Genomic DNA, 18,977 nt, shown 5'->3' with positions numbered 1-18,977 from the left:
TTTTGATACAAATTTTGTGTCATGATTTTCCCCTTTGTATTAAAAAAACACACACACACACATTTGAGGGAACCATTTGAGTAAAGGCAGCCTTCTGTTCACACTGATCTGGATGTTTCTTTCTCCTGCTGTGCCCATATTTATTCCAAAGCCCTCTGTACCACTAACATGTTACTTTCTGTGTTTATACACTGAGGAGTCTCGGGATGAATTTTCCCTATAATGTGCACAATCTTTTTGTACCAAATGGCATTAATGGTAGGCGGTGAGCAGCATTATGACCAAGTGTCTCTAACTAATTGGACCACACGACAGCAATGCCAGACCTTTTCAGCATCCCCTAAAGAATATCAATTTACTATAGTCAAAGGTCCCGGTACACCAATCCATTTGGAATCCATCAAGCTACAACTTTAGGAGTCTGAGATATGGAGAGAAAAGTTGCTTGGGATCAGATTGTAGAGAGATCCTGAATGTCATCGTGCTGTAGAGTTAAGTCTATTCTAGGAGCTCTAAGAACTCATCCTGAATGTATTAGAGAAATTGAGTCCCTGACACTACACCCCACCCTGTCCGGCCACCCCTCCCAGCACTACAGCTTTTACTTCATTCTAGTCTCTCAGGCCCCATACCTGAAAGAATCAGGAAGGCTTAGCAGGACTTGTGTGGGGTGGGGTGGGGTGTCCAGTTGTGGCTCAGCAGTGTCTCAGGCTCAGAAACAGTCCCAGGCTTAATTACTGAACTTTGGTCCTTGAATCCTCTCTTATTGTTGATCATTGTTTCATCAACTAAATTCTGAAGGTAGACATCCTTTAGAGTTGTTATGATAGCAACTTAAGGAAAGGTAAGGCATCGCTGTGATTTCCTTATCATTATTCTCAAGATAGATCCAAAAAATGGACAGTCTTGAAAAACAGACCCCAAGATATGAATGACCATTTGTGGCATTTATAGTCTTCTTAAGACTGACCAAAATGAATGGAAATACTCCAAGAAATTTGTCTGCACAAGACCCCAAAATACCTACTGGGAGATTGCACATGCTCTGTGTGCTCATCTGGCTAACCCTTCCATCTGACTTAAACCTTTTGCCAGATGGAAAATAGACAATTAAAAACCTCCAAATTCAGGGTGCATGAAATGTCATTAAATCTAGCATAACGTTTCTTAAATCTGTCAGATAAAGGAAATTGTGTATCCAGAGTGAAGATGGAATATCAATTGACAGGAACCTATGAAGCTGACACTTATTCTGAGAGACATATGAATCTAAAAATCCAATAGTACCTCATCCTTTGAAAACACTAGAAGCCAGAAAGGTATTAGGAAAATCAATAAGGTAAAAATCTTCATCCTACGATTTGGAATGACTCCCACATAAGAATTAATTAACACAATACTTCTAGAACACTAAAAGAATGTTAAAATGTTATCTCTACCCATAGAAAACAAAGGTATAAACCTACTTAACTTGTAGAGAGAGTAGTTGAAGAAAAAAGATTGGAAAGATGAAAGACATGTTTAAGAGGTCATTTCTGTCCCGTTGTCGCACCGTTTACCCTCTTCAGATAGAAGGATAAGTGTTGAACTTCAGTTCATCTGAATTCCTCAGTTCTGTCATCAATGCTGTGACACATTCTAATTTTCTGATTCATTAGTGATGAATAAGCTCTCTCTTTTCTATTCACAATGCTAAAAGTAACCATTTTTTGTGAGTGTTATGATTACTTATTTTCCATTTTTCATTGCACTGTTATTTCCTCTTAGCAAAGTTTGTCTCACTCTTTATCAGCCACAAATCAGTGTGAATCCCATGTGCAGAAAGGCCTGGACAGTCCCACTGCTCAGGCTTGGAGGTAGTGAAGAGGAACAAGAGACTGACGACTCGGATTCCGTTTTTAACCCAGCCAGATACCTCAGCTGGCAAGTGGCTCAGCTTCTACACCATAAAATGGGTATAATAATAGCTTTCCCTTACCACTGTGAAATATTTAGAATGCAAATCAAGCCAAACATGTCTCCTTCCAAAGGAGAAGCTTAAACTAGCCTACAAAATCCTGAATGAGCCCACATTTCAAGGGGAAACATAAAGTGGGAAACACCTAGAGGCAGTGTAATTGAGTGGTTAAAAATATGTAGACTTTGGAATGGTACAGACTTATTCACATCCCAGCAGCTGTGTGATTTAGGGTAACTTTCCCAATTTCTCAAATCTCCCTTTTTTCTCTAGCAAATTGGAAGTAATGGTATTTACTCTTGTAGTCAGGATTAAATGATATACTGTTAATGCTGCTTTTCTTTTTTTATTTGTTGAAGTTCAGTTGACATACAATATGATGTTAGTTTCAGGTGCGTATCCTAGTGATTCGACACATACGTACGTTATGAAACGATCACCCTGAGAAATCTAGTTTCCATCTCTCACCATACAAAGTTATTACAATATTGTTGACCATATTCCCTATGCTATATATTACATCCCTGTGACTTATTTATTTTATATCTGGAAGTTTATACCTCTTCATCCCCTTCACCCATTTCACCCAACCCCCCACCGGTCTCCCCCTGGCAACCAATTTGTTTCCTGTATCTATGAGTCTGTTTCTGTTCTGTTTTGTTTCTTAGATTCCACATATAAGTGAAATTATATGCTATGTGTCTTTCTGTCAGACAAAGATTAGTGCTGCTTTTCAAACTCTTCCACATAGGTGATCCTCAGGGTGCCCGGAACGTGGCCTGAAGCACTCTGCCACAGGTGAGACTTTTCAGTGAGGTCTCAGGTTTTACCCAAAAATACACACAAAGTTCGCAATCTACTCCTCCATATATTCTTGTTTGTTTCATTAAACTGGAAGTTCCACGAAGACAAGAAGAGTATCTGTTTTATTTCTTCTAGAACATCCAAGAAATAGTTACTGGATAAATGAATACAGGTACAAATAAGAGTTTAAATTACTTAACCATAAGGACAACTGACCCTCCAAAGAGACAGCCATTCTTTATTAATTATTTTGTGGCTTTGTGTCTTCCCATTACACTGCTCCACATCCCTGGGTCTAGCCATATTCAGAGTTAAGAAGCATTGACTTAGTAGGATGCCTGAACCCACAGAAAGAGCTCAGTAAATAGGGACTCTTATTAGCCTTTCTCTGTTCACTGTTCCTCTCCGTTATTGTTCCTAAGGTTCTATGAACTTTTTAAAAAAGAAATTATAAATAACTAGGAAAGTCAGGGTCTGGGAGGCCTTTAAAAGAAGTCTGTGTGTCTCTAGCCACACCCCCCCCCCCAACAGAGAGGTCTACTGTCTATACATTTTATTTACTCCAGGCTTCAGCTTATAGCAACTTGTTAAAACTTCCTAGAGGTGATGAGCAGTGGGATTGAAAGAGCGTTTTCTCCCTTCTTCCCCTAGGCCAAGGGGTACTAACCTGGAATTTGTGGATGACCTTCACGGAGTATGGGAGCTCCTTGAAACTTGGTGTTTTTGAGGAGTTTCTGGGGGGAGGGATTCTAATAGGGATCTGCATCACCTCAAAATATCAGGAATCGTTGTCCTAGAACATTACATAAACAGAAATCAGAATTGACTAATCTTTCAGATTCAGTTAATAATACTTTTAGTTCCTTGGAGATTGATACTACATAATAATTTCCACTCGGAAATCACAACACTAAGAGCAGACTTCACCACAAGTCACCCTCCTCCCCCTCTCTGCTCTTGCCTCCCCCCCATGTTTTAAGGTCCTGAATTATTTGGACTTTATAGTTATATATTCCTTGCTAAATATTTGTGCTTTGAACCTAGCATGTTTAATGCAAATGTTTTTAATCTTAAACTATTATAGATAATTCTTTGCATTTCAGATGAAAACAACTTACAGACATATAAGGTGAATATCACTTAGTTGGAAAGGGCGCATGTCAATAAAATAACAATTTGAACTGAACAAAAATAAATCTATGTAGATGAATACATATTCTGAAAATTGCCTAGCAGATTGTAATTCAATCAAGAAGTAGGGGCCTTTTGACGTTTATGAACGTTTATGAATTGTGTAAGAACTCTGAGATTAAATTTTTAGCCTTAATATTAAATTTGGGATTGGTATTATTGTTTTTCATTAATATATAAAGGCAACAATTATATCCAATAAAATCTTCAATTTAACTTGGCTTTAATTTGTCTTAGACTGTGACATATACACTGTGATTTTTCTCTCCATCTTGGATTCCTATCATTGACAGCCTGTATGTCATTTGACATCCAGGAAAGATAGTTTTTCATTCCAGGCCTTGGATGTATTAGTCAATCTGGGTACAATTTATATTGATCTCTGTTGATCACATCAAAAATTTAATTTTGGCTGATTAACTTTTATAAACCAATGCTCCTTGAAATTTAGAAAGGAAATGTGAAATAGAAATATATGTGTGGTGGATACAAGAATACAAATTCTGAGTATAGTTTAAAAAGAGCATGTGTTATAGAGAGTTACTGGGTTTATAATATGGAACAGAAAAATAAGTAAGCATATTTCACAGATAACGACTAATCATATTTTTCATCTTTTCCTAAAAGGTTGGGAAAGAGAGCAAGCTCAAAAAACGTTGTGGGGCAGGAAAGGAAGGAAGGAAGGAAGGGAGGGAGGGAGGGAGGGAGGGAGGGAGGGAAGGAAGAAAAAAGATTTAAAAAGATGCACCAGTGCAATGGTCTAGGATCCTGGCTTACAGAAGAGACTAGAATGTAACAAAACTTAGAGCTTTAAAGTCTTTGAAGCCTAGTCAGTCTTTTATATATATATATTTCAAGTTTGTATGTACTTTCAATGAATCATACATAATCTAATTAGCTTGCTTAGAATTTTCATTAAACTCATCAATTTCGTGAAACGATTTGAAAGCATTGGTGACCCCCAACCTCTCTTATGTTAGCATACATTATGATCCAGGCTACAGATTTTCATCTCAACTCTTCTTGTCCAAGGAGGGGAACACCATTCTTCATACTTGCTTGTGCATGGACCAGGTTTCACCTTGGCCATGAAGGGGAACATTTTCTTTGGAGGAACCTCTACAATGGTGCATTTGTCCAGAAAACTTGCTGAGAAGTAAAGTCTCTTTAATTGCCCCTTTTCTGCTTTAGCCTTATTGTAATGCCAGGTTATTTAATCAGATCTTTCTACTTGATCTTTTTTAATACAGTTTGTTTTGCATATTTCTGGAGGCCTTATGTGAAGTGGTTAAAATCATGGTGTAAGAGAGACAAGAATTCAATCAGCGTATATTAAGTCCTTGATATATTTGAGGAGGGGAAGGGGAAACCCACTTTGTTTTCTCAACATCTTTATTTTGTTTATTAATTTCTCATGGATCTTCTGTTACTTCAGTTTCATTCTTCTATAAGAGAAGCTATCAAAACAATCATAGACGGGCCAGTTCCATATTAGTTTATGTGGCTTGTGAGTTGACGATTACAAAAGAGAATTATTAGATTTGAAATATGGAAGGAGAACCTGTTAAGGTCAATTCCCCCCAAACCTGAAGTTTTCATTATTAAAGATGTTTTTTGGGGGACAGATGCTTTGGTTTAAAATCATTTTGTCAGAGAGGACATTCCTAGGCTGATGAGAAGGGTTAGATGAGGTAGTGTCAGGTCCTCAGCCAGCACCAAGCTGAGACGAGGCAGAATCAAACTATATCCTCAGCTGAAGGTTAATAATGCATGGAGGTGTTGAATTTATCCAGAAGATCTTCTGGACATTAAACATACTAAATTTACCCTGTAAAGAGCCAGAGTTTATCAGGGTTTCACTTGTCTTTGTCAAAATTAGCTAAAATTCATCACGTACTACACGGTAAAGCTTTTACCTAGTCAGTGCTGCCCAGTAGATACATTTATGCAACGATAGAAATGTTCTTTCTACCTATAAGGCACAGGTGGCTATTGAGCACTTGAAATGTGGCTAGTGTGACTGAGGAATTTAATATTTTATTAAATTTTAATTAATTTAAATTTAAGTAGATAAATATGGCTAGTGGCTACTATATTGAACAGCATAGCTTAGAAAATGCTCATATGATTCAGATCAGAATGAAGTTGACAAGGAAAGAGGTTGGCACTCTTTGTGCCTTGGTCATATAGCAGAAGGTCACACCTTTGAAAAATTGGAGGAGGCTGGATCTCCTTTTTCTTGGGCTACAGGTGACAAAATGGGCTCCTACTGCTCCTCCTTTGGGAGCTACCAGTCCCATCTATAGTATCACTGGGTCTATTTTTAATTCCTTGTTTTTTCTTTGATTTTTCAGTTCCTTGACCATCAGTCTGTGGCCTGCCCCTTCTCTTTATGTAAGTAAAAGTGGTTTCTTTACTTTTCAAAAAGTGTCAGTTTTGATAAATTTGGGTCTTTGTTGGCATGTTTTCTGGTTGACTTTGTTGTGGTTTCCAGCACTTCTTCAGTATGTATGAGCTTCTTTCGAGTTTGGAGTTGATGCTATTGGTGATAGTAGTAGTTGTTGTCCGTGAGGGGGCTGAATAGACCAGCCGCCCCAGCCACTGGACTTATATAAAGACTGCCTTTGACTTGGCCGCAGCTGCTGTTTGCGAAAGCCCCTGCTCTTCTAGACTGTAGCTTGCATTCTTCAGCCAGACACCAGCAACAGTTGGGGCTTTTGCTCCCCTGTCAATCAATGGGCAATTATTTATTCTTGAGTTATACACCCATCTCTAGGTCCAATCATTTTTAATTTCAACTTGTAGATCAGAGCTTTCATTTATTGACAAAATTTCTAATATCCTTTTACTAAGAAGTACAAGACTGAAGCACAAGACTTCAGTCATTTAGGCTAAAATTGTGTGTGAAATTGTAAAGTCCAGAAAAAAAAAGAGAGAGAGAGAAACCCAGGATTACATGTGCCAGGGTGTTTATAGAAGGTGCCATTCTTTTTTAGAAAAGATGGGAAGTCGTTTGGAAAAAAAAAAAAAAAAACAAAAAACTTGATATCAGATGAAAAGAGAGATCATTTATTATTTAAAGCTCAAACCAGGCTGCACTGAGTGGATTTGGATAAATTTTACCTTGAGCTGCTTGAAAGAGATTCTGGGGCAGTGAACCCAAATAAACAAAATTACTACATGAGACACCACCTGAGAGATGCCACAGGTAGAGGCAGTCACCGCATGTGATAAATAATCATCAGCATCCTTCCAGCTGCTTCTCACTCTCTGGTGAGCACTGTCCCTTATTCACAACATTCTATCTTACTTCATTGGCTCCTCACACTCCGAGGGATTTCTTGTGTTGTAATCATTTGCACAGAAAGGGGGTTCCCATGGCTCTTTTGCTTATGTGTGGCTTCCATTAACATTCCTAGAAGCTAGTTGCAAATATATTTAGGGGAGCAGAATCTTCCAAAGGATGCTAAGGCTAAAGTCTAAAGTGACAGTTATTTGACAGAGAAAGGAGATTGATTAAACTCCCCAAAGACTGGTGCTGTGGGTAATGCATTTATACAGCAGGGTTGGGTCCTCCCTGCCCCTGATGAGTCTTGTTATTCCTTATTCTCCGCGTTGATAGAGTGGGTCTGTCAACGCTTTGGAGGGTGTCAGTATGCATGCTTGTGGTTACCACTTTATGTCTCCACATCCCTACCTCAGTTACCTAGCACTGCATATTTCTAGTCCTCTGACTGGCAAATCATTTTTGTTACAGTTCTTTTGTGTAAAAACAGTTCACATAATAGCTCTGTGTTAGACAAGGCATTAATCCTCACATCACCGGGGATGAGTCAGCACAGTGCACTCCTGCCCGCACGGCTCAGCTATTATGACGTCAGCACTGTAGGGCAAGCCTCAGACACAAGCAGAACAGGGGACTGGAGACCTGGGTCGCAGATTAGAAATTGAGGGGGAGACCTTTGAGATAAAAAACGCAATTGAAAGGCTGTCTCAGGCTCACAGGAAAATGTGAAACTGATTCTATGCTGCATCAACCATCAATCGGGCAGCTTCTAGAGAGATCCTAGTTTTTAACCAGAGATAAGGCTGGGAGAATGACCTGTAATGGGCTGATAGCTCATTCGTCTACGCACTAACCTTGTCCCACCCCTGGGCCAGGCTTCGTGTTTGCTTGGATTGTTCCAAATCCTGAAGCTGCCTTTATTTCAAGGGTGACAGGGCCTGTAACAGTCCTACTGTCCTCAAGTGCACCACAGACACAGCTGATGGCTCCAAGGGTGGTGCCCCAGAAGCCCATCAAAGGGAAAAGAAAACTTCCTTGGGAACAGATCAGAACATTATCTCTCCTCTGCTTCTAGTTTCTAGTGCCTTCCATGGCCTCCTCCAGACAGGTGCAGAATTCTGCCTGTTGGACCTTCTTTCCTTGGCACTGCATTTAGTCGAAAGTCCCAATCTGGATTTGACACAGATTCCATTAGGAACTGAATAGCTTCCAGATGTTCCCCCAAGAGTTTGCATTCCATTACTCTTTAGCAGAAACAGCAAGGAGCCCACCATAACCTGCTGTGCTGCCTTGAAGCAGGTCACGCAGACTTGCCCTATTTGAGAAACCAGGTTCTTGTAAGTTAGAACTCTCTACAATTCAGACTCAGATTCATTCTCAGAACAATACCTTGCAGTATTGAAAACTAAATGTAGAAAAGGCTGAAAATTCACTGCCTCAGTGACATACTCTATTAACAAGACATTCCTCCATCACATCGTCTATCCCTCACTCTTACTTTCACCCTGTGATAACCATCAGAAAGTGCCTTACTGTTGGGATCTTCTGCCTTCATTAGATGGCTAATAGGCTCCTACCATGCTTATAGAAGCTACTACTACTGCTTGGCTTGGTTTTGATTAATTATCATGCACAGCTGTTTATTCAGTTTTCAGTCGACAAACATTTATGGAAAGCTAGTCACTATGCTTGGTTCCTGGAACTCCAAGATAAACAAGAAATGCTCCCTGTTGTTAAGAATCTCACAGTCTGGTAGGGGAGATAGATAGTAAATACAGACTGGACCATGTGATAGGCGCTGGAATGGAGGCGTATACAAGGTGTAGTGAGGGGAATGAGGAAGGCATGCCCACCTGCATGTGGAGAGGCACCCAAGCTGGGTCTAAAAGTCTGAAGAGTGAATTGCAGTTTACCAGGTGGCTGTCGGGGAGGGGAGGAAAAGGGGATCATAATCAGGATAAAAGCAGAGTATTTACAATTTACACAGTCGGGAGATGTCGGGCAGCAGCCAATGTTGCTGGAGCATGGCGGTTGAAAGGGAAGCCTGAGAGATGAGCCTGGAAAGTGGGTAGGAGGCCAATCACAGAGGGCCTTGTATGCTGTGCAAAGGAGTTTAGACTTGATGCTGCAGGCTTGAGGAGGCTTTGAAGAATTTTAAGTAGATTTACGTTTTAGAAAAAGAACACTCTGGTGACAGTTGAGATGGCTGACTGAGAAAAAGGAGACCAGGTCAAAGGTGAAAACCAAGGGCCTGAACAGTAAGTAGAGGTGGGAGTGGAGAGGAGAGGCTATTTGGCAGTGTTGACATAGATGTTGACATTTGCATAATACCAGCATGTCTTGGCCCAGCGCATAATCCTTGCCTTCTAGGTGAAAAGCTGATGTGTTGTGTGGAGCCAAATTTCAGACCAAAATACATCTTTGTGGGAGCTTCACAAGAGACCTCCATTTGAATCTGACCTCACTTTGAGCTGCTGCCTACTGGTCTCCAGTGATGTGTGTCTCCTTTTCCCATAGTGGACTTGGGGGAACGGCAGGCAGATAAGAAGACATTCTCAGTGTCCTGCTTTTCTCTTCTTTCACCTGAAAATGAAACAGTTTCTCAATAATATCCCCCTAAAGTCAATCACTGCCCCAATTTCCTATCATTTCTCCATTGCTGCCTTTTTCTAAGGAGTTCCAAGCCATTGGGCTGAATTGCAGCTTATGCACAGCCGGGTGTTGAAACAATTCAGTATATTCATTCCTTCTTTCTGAATTAGAGTTCACCATAAGTGTGCTTTTCTCTTGTTCACTTTGGGCTGCCAGGACAATTTAAAGGAAATTTTCAACAGCTTATGTTTCATGTACCATGTTCTCTTTTGCAAATGGAAGGATATACGTGGGTTTGTTTAAGTCTTCTCTATATTACTTTCTGGAGAAAGGTTTGAGAAGATGAACAAGATGAGGAACAGGGACCTATTGAAAGCCCAAGTCCCCCCAATGACCTGAGAGCAAAACGTAGGCTGGTGATCAGATGGTCAATTATGTGTTTGTCAAAACACAGTGGGCTGCATTCCAGACTGCCAGCTTTGGAGGCCCAGCTTCTGCCAACCAAATGTCATCTGGGAACATGCAACACTGGGCACTGTGAAGGAGTTTGAAATAGACCATGCCACAGCCAACCTACTGCCAGTCTTATAGCACCAATATGGCATGCACAGCCGGGCCCCATGTTTCAGAGCTCAGGAATTCACTGTACTAAATTCAAGAGGTCAGATGGGTTCATGTTTTCAAAGCCTATGTTCTCTGCTTTGAACATTGTGACTTGCTCCTCAGCGATTTCCAAGTGATTTTTCCAGTCACATCTCTGTGGAAACCACTCTTTTTGTGATGGTTATGAGAGCCTTGTAAATGTCCCAGAGGAGAGAAAAAAAATAAACTTGCTCTGACAACGACTGTGATTCCGACAGAGGGATTCCAACTCTTAGGAAATTACATTAAAGGTGCATAGCTTTTAAAATATCAGGAACCACCTTGGCAACTTATAAAAAACAGAAGGGCTTTGCCTATTTTATAAAGTGATTTGCATATACCTGCATAAATAATGTCCCCACCTGTACTTTTATGCATTTAGGTTGAATAAATTAAATTCAGTGATCTTTAAAATATTCACTGTCTTTCATTGCTCAGATACCATTTTCAGGACCCTTCCTCCTCATTTTTTTTCCAGTGGTAGTAGTGGCTATTTTTTTCAATCTTTTACTAATTCAGAGAATCAAAACATTCTGCAGACCAGTCTATCACAGCCAGGAGCATTACCTCCCTCTGCTTGCATTTCTCTTAGCCTTTCTACGTATCGGACCATGATGCTTTTCCTAAAGGAAAATGGGGGAGTATATTACTAAGATGAAAACACAGCACATGATAGGATTAAGCTCCACTACCTATACATATATCCAGACCTGCACTGATAGGCATCTCAGGGTCACACACACATATTAACCTTTTCTTTCTCTGGCCACTGCCACCACCCCTTCAGAAACCATCCAGCCACTAAGCCATATCAATTGTAACTTGGCCCTCAAATCAAAGCCTGGTCAGTAGGCCAGCCTCAAGCACAATTATCCCGTAAGATATTATTAAGCACTAACTATATACAAAGAATCATCTTTAGCAGGGAGTTAAAACATAAATCTAGGACATTGCCCTTGCTTTCTCTTAAGGAACTTAAAATTGAGTTGGGAAAAGAAGTTATACTGTTGAGTGTCCCGTATGTATATGAGACAATAAATGATAATTCCTAAAGGAATGATACAGCCCAGTAAGTGCCATAGGATTTCATTTGTGAAAGAGAGCTTTGAGGGCCAGAAAGCTTTATGTAAAATGTGATTTAGCTGGGGCTTGAAAAATGGCTAGAATCTAAAAAAGATGAAGAGTAAAAGAATGATGTTCCAAGCAAAAGCATAAACCTAAGTGTTGGAATCTTTGAGGGGGTCCAATAATCGCACTGTTCTTCTCCACTCAAATTCTAAACCCATTGAAAAATAAGACAAAAGAACTGATAGCTGGGAAACCAAAATTCTTTATAAAGTCTAGGTTGAAGGATGTAGCTTAGTATGAGAGGTAAAATGGACTCACCAACTCCATTCCCTTCAACCTAAACCTTGGAAAAGCTCTCCCAAGGGAAAATTTGGATCTGCATAAGAGCAGTGCTTTTCCAGGTCACTAAGTCCCACTAGTCAAAGTAGGAAAGGAAGGAGAAAGAGGATGAACCCCTGTGCTTACACATTTTGACAGATCAGTTCCACCTAACTGACAAACATGGACCAAGGAACTGTCTAACCGACAGGATGATTCACCTCATGGAGAAGTATAAGGCAGCAAGGCAAGAGGCAAGGCCTATTTAGAAAACTTCCTTGTGGAAACTAGGAGTGGGGAAGAGGCATTCCTACCAACCCTAAGATCCACAGGCTGGAAAACAAGAGGAGGAAGTTCTGAGAGAGACGAAGATGGGAGCTGGAGCCAAGAGGCCCAACAAGGCTCTCATTTGTCTAAGGGGACATACCTGGGTTGAAACCAGTAGTCATAGAATTATCAAATATCTAAACTGAGGGTTCCTTTTCAAATTCTCCAAGTTACCAGAATCACAACCCTGGGGGAAACAAGCAATAAATGAAGACAATAGACTAAAACTTGGTTGGGAGAAAAAATACAAAAATTCTTATCCTTTGTTAAACTAATACAAATAAGAAATAATGTTTGTTGAGTGTTTGCCTTGCTTTAGGCACTGGACAAAACACTTTTATTGTCTATCTGATTTAACCTTTAAAACTACTATTATTAAGTAGATGCTGTTGTAATCCTAATTTTGAAGATGAAACGGAGATTTAGCATGTTTGAGTAATTTTTCCAAGAATGCCTAGTAAGTAATAGAGATAGAACTCGAACCCACAACTGTCTTAAAAGCCTTGGCCAAATTGCATTTTATACAAAGTGAATGTCTACTAAATGCTGAAGAAATAATGGTGAGCAAAACAGACATGGTCTCTGCCCTGCTGGAGCTTACCGTCTAGGGGATGAAAGGCAGATGTTAATCAAATGGTCACACAAAAGAACTTATAATTACAAACAGTGCTTACTGCTGCAAAATAAAAGTGCCAGGTGCTCTAAGAACAAATGTAAGAGAGGGATCTAAGTGAGTCGGGAAATTCAGGAGAAGCTTCCCTGAGGAAGTGACATTTGAGCTAACATCTGAAGATGAAAAACAAGAAGTGAGATTAAGTGGTGGAAGAGGTTTCCAGGCAGAGAGAACAGCATGGGTGAGGGCCCTGAATATAGCTAGATAGAGAGAGTGAGGTGAAGAGCAGCCCAGGTTGAGGCGGAAGAGAGATGTAGGGCCTGATGATGGCGGCGTCTTTGTAGGCCAAGTCAGGTCTTTCCTCAGGGCAACGGGGAAAGCAATCTTAAGAAGGAATGTGGCTGATCAATTTTGTATTCTAAAAAGATCATGCTACTCTTATACATTTATCCCAGATAAATGGAAACATATCCACACAAAAACCTGTACACTAGCGTTCACAGCAGCTTTATTCGTGATAGCCCCAACTGGAAACAAATTACCTTCAATGAGTGAATGGTTAAACAGCCGTACCATGGAATACTCCTCAGGACTAAAATGTAATAAACTCTTGATACATACAATAACTTGGATTAATCACAAAGGTATTATGCTGAGTGAAAAAAGCCTATCTCAAGATTACATACTTTATGATTCCATTTATATAGCATTCTTGAAATGGCAAAATTATAAAGATGGAGAATAGATTGGTGATTGACAGAGGTTAGGGAGTGAGGGAGAGACAGAGCTGACTATGACTATAAAAGGGTAGCATGAGATATCCTTATGATGGAACTGTTCTATATCTTGATATATTTTTGATAGTGGTCACATGAATCTATACATGTGAGACAATTGCATAGATCTAAATACACACACGCGAGTTACATATAAAACTGGTGAAATCCGAATAAGGTGGATGGATTGTATCAATGTCAATTTCCCGATTGTGATATTGTACTATAGTTACCCAAGATATTACTATTGGGCAAAACTGAGTAAAGGGTATACCCGATCTCTCTGTATTATCTCTTACAACATGCATGTCAGACTACAATAATCTTGAAATTAAAAGTTAAAAAAAAAAATCAGGCTAGCTTCCTTGTGGCAAATGGTTTGGAAGGAGCAAAAGTGAGGCTATTGTAGTAGACCAGACAAGAGATAAACTACGGTAGTGATGATGGGAATGGAAGAAAATAAATGGAGCTAAGAGATAATTCAAAAGCAAAATGTGCAGAGTTTTCTTATGAATTGGACGTGGGAGATGAAGGAGAGAGAGGTAGCAACTATGACTACTGGTTTTGTGCTTGTAAAACTTGATGGAGGATGGTGCCAATTACGGTTATATGAAACCCTACAGGAGAAGCAGAGTAAAGGGGAGATTATAAGGTCTGTTTCGAGATGTCTTGTGTGAGGTGCTTTTGTAGAGATAAGTGAGCATATTGAATAGGCAGTTAAATATATACAACTGGAATTCAGAAGTGAAGTGAAGGCAAATGAAGCTGTTGGCATGGATGATATTGCCTAGGGACCAGGTTAGATTGAGAAGAAGGCCCATACAGAGACTGAAGAACTCTTAATATTTAATCAGCTGGTAGAGAAAGATGAGGTTGTGAAACATCCTCAGAAGGAAGAGCTGAAGCGGTAGTGGAAAAATCAGAAAACATTGGCACAGAAGCCAAGAGAAGTGAGGGTTTCAGAGAGTGGTCAGTGTGAGAAGTGCTGCTGAGACGTCAAGCAAGTTAAGGACTAAAACATATACATTTAATGTATTAATTTGGAGGTTGTTGTTGACCTTAGCAAACACTGTTTTGTTGAAATGGTAGAAGCAGTAACCTATTTGTAGTGGGTTAAGGAAAGAGTGAGAGGTGATGAAACACAAACAGCAAGTGTGGATAGCTCTTAGAAGTTTCATTGTAAAGGAAAGGAAAACGAGCTAGAGTGGTCTCTTGGAATGGCGGAGTGAGGTCAAATGAAGGTTTGAAAAAAATGGAAATATTGGTGTTTTTATATGCTTTTGGGAAGACTAGAGAAGGGAAGAGACATCCAGTGTACAAGAGAGAGAAGAAGATGGGGTGATTGGTAGTATAAGATTCCTGGTAAGGCTAGAGACATGGAATCCTGAGCGTAAGTGGAGGGACAGGAGGAGGGCCATCTCTTCTATTGTTATGAGAAAGAAGAAGGAAAGGAGAGGGCAGAGGCAAGCCACGTGTAGTTTTGGTACTGAGAATTTGGGAGGTTTCCCAAATGATGACTCCTAGGGGCCAGGGTCCTGCTAAGAATAAGCAAGGAGGAGATTTGAGGAAAGTATAGGTCTAAAATAGTTCTTGGCACAAATGGGGCAGTAAGTTGACCAGGGAAACAGGGTGGGATTCTCCTTGGCGGTGTGGAAGGCCCGGGTGAGTCTGATGGGTTAATGTCGATGCCTGTCTGCCTTGTGTGATTTTCTCCAGCAGTTCAGTGACCAAGGTGCAATCTCAGAGGAGATGAGTATTTGAGTTCAAATTAGGATGACATCTTACCAGTATGTGAGAAAAGACATTAGAGGTTTTAGCTTCTTTTTGGTTCTAGCTGAGGCCAGAAGGAAAGGGCAGTAAATGAGCTCGGTTCAATTCTCCAAGTATCTGGTGAGCACCTGGATTGCACCAGGCACTATGTTTGGTACAGAATAGACAGAGATGCATAAGGTACCATCCCTGCCCTCAAATAGCACACAGTCTAGGGAAATGAGGAAGTCCAAAAGAGCCAGGAACAAGTGATTAGATAACCTCTGTCAAGACACAGAAACCCACGTCATTCCTTTTCTTTCTTCTGCTTACTCCTTCCTCCCATCCCAGCATTAGCCAATTATTTTCTTGCTTTCTCAAAAAATATCTACTGTCTGCCTTATTGCCAAGCCTCTAATATGCATCATACATATATGAGGGACAATTCTGATTTTTCCCATCATCATTTTGCTAAAATATCATCATTTAGGAACAATCAGATCATCTACTTGAAGTGTGATATTGGTACACTGTGAATTTTCTCTAAATTTTAAGAGCTGGCATCTAACTATACAGAAAGGCTGTTTATTTAAAAGACGGAGGGAGAGAGGAAGAGTGGGTAGGTAAGAGAGAGGAAGAACAGAGGGAGGGAAGGAAGGTAGTGAAGGAAAGAAGGGAAAGAAAGCTAATTAACTACATAAGACTTTATGTAGCAGATCATCCTTGTTATTCAAGGGAACTCCCATTTGAAATGAGTAGACGAGCCTCCATTCCTAACTCCATCGGCCTCCAAAAACAGCTGCCAGACCTGGAGATATACCAGAGTACTATGGATTAATTAAATTTCAGCTTCTGAAAACATATGAGAAGATATGAAGAAGACCTGAAGAAGGTGGAAATTCCTAATTACTGTTGAAAGTAGGATTCCTCACTGAGATTTATTCTAAGCATTATAAAATGGTGGATTAGAAAGAGGTGGTGGCAAGGCCAGCTTTCCTTTGTTTGAACACATTCCAGTCTGCTAGATTCCCTTTAGGAAATGACATTAGGGCCATTTGAGTCAAAACTACATTGTAGATACATCTGGGGTAGAATTTGGCAGCTGTTGAGCAAAGCAGCTGTATTTTTTTTAATATTTACTTCTTTCATGATTCTATAATTCACACTTATTGTAAAATATTAAGAAAGTATAGAGTAAGGAGAAAACATTCATAATTCCACTACATGGAAACAGCTATTATTAACAATGTTTTAGATCACCTTCTAGTCTCTTCTCTGGATTTTAACATAATTGAGCATACATTGTATGTATAGGGTTTTACCCTATTTTTAAATTAAATATTATATAATTAGTGCTTCCAGTATAATTACAAACTCTTTATAAATACCACTGTAGTGTCTGAATAATTTTCTATCGTATAAAACCCCCAGAATTTACCTAAGCCCAAGATATAGATATTTGGGTTATTTCTAGTATTTGAGCTTTAATGTCCTGTAAGGCAAGAACTACATGCATCACTTGAAATTGCCAGACTTGGAGGAAACTTGAAGCAGGCAGTGATGTCACTCATCAGGAAAAGGGTCAGGCCATGACGTCACCCTGTTAAGAGAGTTACTAATTGCTAATGATTATGAAACTCATATTTGAATTTTTTTTATTTTGTGAGGAAGATCAGCGCTGAGCTAGCATCCATGCCAATCCTCTTCTTCTTTTTTTTTTTTTTTTGCTGAGGAAGACTGGCCCTGAGCTAACATCTATTGCCAATCCTCCTCCTTTTTTTCCCCTTTTTCTCCCCAAAGCCCCAGTAGATAGTTGTATGTCATAGTTGCACATCCTTCTAGTTGCTGTATATGGGACGCCACCTCAGCATGGCCCAACGAGTGGTGTGTCGGTGCGCCTCCGGGATCCGAATTCTGGGCCGCCAGTGGCAAGAGCACTTAACCGCTAAGCCATGGGGCCGGCCCCTGAATTTTTAAGTAGTTGTTGCAGGGTTTATCTAAGCTCTTTTCCCCCAAAAGTAAAAGTTCTAATTTTTATTTCTAAAAAGTATACATTTAGTTTTGTTTGAATTTGTTACAATGGTGATGTATAAAGAAGAAAGTAAAATTCATTCAAAATCTCACTGCCCAGAGATAACCACTGTTAACACTTTAGGAAATATATTTCCATACACATCTATTTATCTGTCTCTTTTTCTTTCTCTTTCCAAAATGAAAGGAAAAGCTACTTGCTATTTTGTAATGTGCTTTTTCACTCAACATTGTAGTAGGCATTTTATATTTAATAAATATAGATCTACAGTCTCTTTTTGACAGCTACATTTTACTCCAGTGTATGGATAATTTATTGACTCAATCACTTATTGATCCTAAATCCCATTTAGGATATTTGGAATTTTTTTCTAATCAAACAATGCTGCAATAACTGTCTTTATTCACATATGCATTTTTTAAATGCTTTGCCCCGATTATCTCCTTAGGGTAAATTTCTAGCAGTGGAACTGCCAAAGCAAAATTTATCTATTGCTAAACTGACCTCCAGTAAAGGTATATCAAATTATACCTCCACCAACAAAGAAAAAGAGTACCCGTTTCTGTGCATCTTCACTAATTTTGTAATTGTCAGTTTTTGTAATTTTTGCACATAAGTGAATATTTTCATATTGAGGATGTAAGATGCTTTTTCCAAGCATAAAACCAAAGTCAGAAAACTTAAGAAAAATATATTTAATTTTATTACATGAAAATAAAAATCACTATGATAGAAAATATTTTTTTAATAGGGGAATAATTTGTGACATATCCCTAATATTTGAAGAGTGGTTATAAATCAACAATGAAAAGGTGAATGACACACTAAAAATTTGGAAGGGCAAAGGAGCAGTCTAACACGTGTTTAGTTGTTTAGTCTCATTCTTACTGAAAAGGCAGTGCTCCCTGAAGTTCAGCGAGGTCGCCTCGAGCGCAACACCCACCCTTCTTGCCCTCCCGGGAAATGTTGAGGAGCGCAAAACACAAGTCAGGGGACCTGCGGAGTTTCTGGGTCGGGGATGGTTAGTACTTCCCCTGGTTACATATATTTATGTTTATTTGGCATCACCATCCTCCAAAGAGGCAGGCTAATTGTTCACTCACGTGAATGTAAAAATGTTCCTCTGAGCTCTGCCATCAGACTCCAGAATCAGTAAATTATTGGGAAGGGAAAAATACACACTGGCAACATTGCCTGATCCATGTCTCCAGGGCAGAATTGACACTATTCTTCTACCAGATGTAGATAGAGATTTCTGGATGTTCTCATAAATAAAGTGCTAGAGGCCATGTCATCAGTGTCCTCCACCTTCCCCTCTCTCTCTCTCTGACTCCCATGTGTATTGCTACATACTTAATGAAATGGAATATTTTTCTGCAACTTCAGGGAAAGTGAAAGACGCCAGAGAGGCAGAAATGCCACACTGACAGCAGCAGCTCCTGCCTCCACAGTACAGACTGTGACAGCCCGTCTTCCCTGTGTTTTGGGGTAGGGAGTGTCTGGGTTCTCGGAGTGAGGTCCCCGAGTCTTTCAGAGGGACAGGAGTTGTGCAAAGCTGTTCTGAGTGGTAACTGGAGCATTCCTTCAGCACGAGAGGTTTATTCGCAGATGATAAGGGATGG

At 39.8% G+C, this 18,977-nt stretch overlaps 1 protein-coding gene across 1 annotated transcript in view; it reads left to right on the top strand.

Annotated features, from left to right (window-relative positions):
* Positions 1-18,977, top strand: part of ZBTB20 (zinc finger and BTB domain containing 20) — a 535,929-nt gene that overhangs the window by 373,046 nt on the left and 143,906 nt on the right. Inside the window, exon 7 of the mRNA XM_058555832.1 lies at positions 6,307-6,346. The gene's annotated coding sequence lies outside the window, so the exon portion shown is untranslated. The remainder of the gene's footprint in view (positions 1-6,306; positions 6,347-18,977) is intronic.

Source organism: Diceros bicornis, chromosome 15 (assembly GCF_020826845.1).
Source record: "Diceros bicornis minor isolate mBicDic1 chromosome 15, mDicBic1.mat.cur, whole genome shotgun sequence".
NCBI classification, from domain to species: domain Eukaryota; kingdom Metazoa; phylum Chordata; class Mammalia; order Perissodactyla; family Rhinocerotidae; genus Diceros; species Diceros bicornis.
Note: the sequence above shows the minus strand (reverse complement) of the source record. Positions and strands in the feature narration are given on the sequence as shown.